Raw genomic sequence first — 2641 nt, 5'->3', positions numbered from 1 at the left:
AGTGTCGGTTGCTTGGAGTTGGAATTTTGAGGTCAGGATTTGGAAATAGTAAATCCTTCAAACGAGGCAAATCAGGAACTACTGGTATCTAACTTAAGATGTCAAGATAAATTTGAGGTCAGAGGTCAAAAGACTGAAGCTGCATGACTCAGACATTTGAAGTCAGATGAGAGAGTTTGTAAAGGAACTAGTGACAGCGAGGGACCATGAGGGTGTGAGTGACATGCTCCTCCCCACTCAGATTTCCTCAAAGTTGGAACCTGAACTTCATGGGTCTCGTACCTAAAACATGGAAATCAGTGACTGACAGGCATTATCTCAAAGTCCTACCTTTACTATTTTGAGAAGACATGTAGCTCTGAATTTTGAAATGAAATAACACCTAATCTGGGGAAAAAGGAGTTTTACTATTGGATTTAACTCAAAATCCAACAAAACCTTTTAAAGCATCTAGAAGACACTTCCACATCTGGAAGAGGCTGCCACATTTCCTCTTCCAAATGGCATTTATTTAAAAAAAATTTTCTTTCACTTAGAAATTACTTTATAAAATCTGTTTATTAGATGAACTGGAACCTGAATCATTTATTTCTCTCAAGTGTTGGTTTAAAAAATAAAAAGTATTGCGTAAGGAAATTCTTTTAAAGCATCTAGAAGACACTTCCACATCTGGAAGAGGCTGCCACATTTCCTCTTCCAAATGGCATTTATTTAAAAAAAATTTTCTTTCACTTAGAAATTACTTTATAAAATCTGTTTATTAGATGAACTGGAACCTGAATCATTTATTTCTCTCAAGTCTTGGTTTAAAAAATAAAAAGTATTGTGTAAGGAAATTAGTTTATTTTTAATCAGAAACAGAAGTTCACTTAGCAAATGCAATGGAAAAAAGCTCAACAATTTGTGTTGTTAGACTTTTTCTTGATATTTTAATATCAATATATTTGTCCTTAATTTACCCCTAATGCTAAACTTCTTAACCCTCCAGGTCTTTTATATGAACACATTTATTTTCTAGGAGATAAAAAAAAAGTTGAGAATTATTTTATATCATTGCCTTGGCAACTAAATCCTATACCTTTTCTTGTTTTTTCAAATTTCATGACATTCCAAATAAGTGTCTTTAAGATAATAACAGCTAACACTTAGTTATTGCTTCCTGTGGGTCAGGTCCTATTCTAAGTGCTTTATATTTATAATCCCAGTTATTCCTTTCAAGGACTCTGTGAGATAAAGGTCCTCATTTAACAGATGAAGAATTTGAAACATGAGAGGTTGGCATACCTGCCCAAGTTTACCAAGAGGGTCACACAAGAACTGACACGTCAACCAGAGTCAGACCCTGAGGTCCTGTCCTGTAACCACTGCTCTTCACATCTCCACACTGGGCACTTTCAGCTGAAACATGAGAGGTTGGCATACCTGCCCAAGTTTACCCAGAGGGTCACACAACAAAAATTTTACCCTGGCCAATGGGACTTTTCTCCTAAATGGTCAGTTCCCATCCTCTGCCACCAATCCACCTTCACACTGCATCCAGACGGATGGTTTCAAAACACAGATCTGATTGTGTTATCAATGATCAAAACAACCCAATTGTTTTGTTATTTTAAAAGTCAAAAGAATGTTCCTTAACATGGTAACACTTTCTGCATCATCTAGCTCCTTCCTAATCTCCACCTCCCCCTCAAGGGAAGTCTATCTGTGCTCCAGCCACACAGATTTCTGCTCCTAAGACCTTAGTCATTGTTCTTCCTCTGTGGGTTTTTCCACATGCTCCTCCTCGTGGGTAAAAAGCTCTTTTCTCTCTTCTTTGTCTATTAAATTCTACACAGTCATGAAACCTTCATTAATACTAATGCAATGATTGAACATCGTGGCCAGAAGAAACATTTTATTTAATTAACCAATTTGGATGATGGAAATTGAAAGTACTATCAAAGACATAAGTATCCAAATCCTCAGGTTCCAACTGAATGATGAGTAATTGCAAAGTTGCTAGGCAAAAACGTGTTCTTTGCCCACCACCAAAGTGAGCATAGGCTGAAACTGCTTTTAAAACAAATACAGTCCTGGCTCTAAGAAAACTAAATAAAACACTATCTCAGTTTAGATTATAAAATATCACAACTATAAATAGATTATCCCACCAAAAATTTGCAAGGTTTATTCCACAAATGGAAGGATATTTCCTAGGAAACCTCATAAAATATAATAAACTTGCAAGGTTTATTTCACAAATGGAAGAATATTTCCTAGGAAACCTATAATAAATCTATAGTAAAAAGTCCTACTAACATCCCTAACAATATTCAAAAACGAATATTTTTGGATATATTAAATTAAAAAGAACAATGGAAGGAATTTTATATAGGTTGGAGATGCTGGAAAATATAGAGATAAAGGAATATCTTTATCACCACAGAGAAAAAGTAGTAAGTTGGGGGCTGTCACTGAACCAGAAGACCTTGAACTTTGCCTCAGGACTAGCAATGAACATGCCTAGTCAGTAAAGAGAATTGAAAGGGGGCAAAATAAATGTCATTCCATAAACAACTATAATTTAAAAGAATTCTCTCACACTCCTGTGAGTTATTATAACTGCTTCTAACAGCTTTTGTCCAATTTGCCGTAACTATGG

The sequence above is a fragment of the Myotis brandtii genome, unplaced genomic scaffold (assembly GCF_000412655.1).
Source record: "Myotis brandtii unplaced genomic scaffold, ASM41265v1 scaffold1091, whole genome shotgun sequence".
Taxonomy (NCBI): Eukaryota; Metazoa; Chordata; class Mammalia; order Chiroptera; family Vespertilionidae; genus Myotis; species Myotis brandtii.
This window is presented reverse-complemented; position numbering follows the sequence as displayed.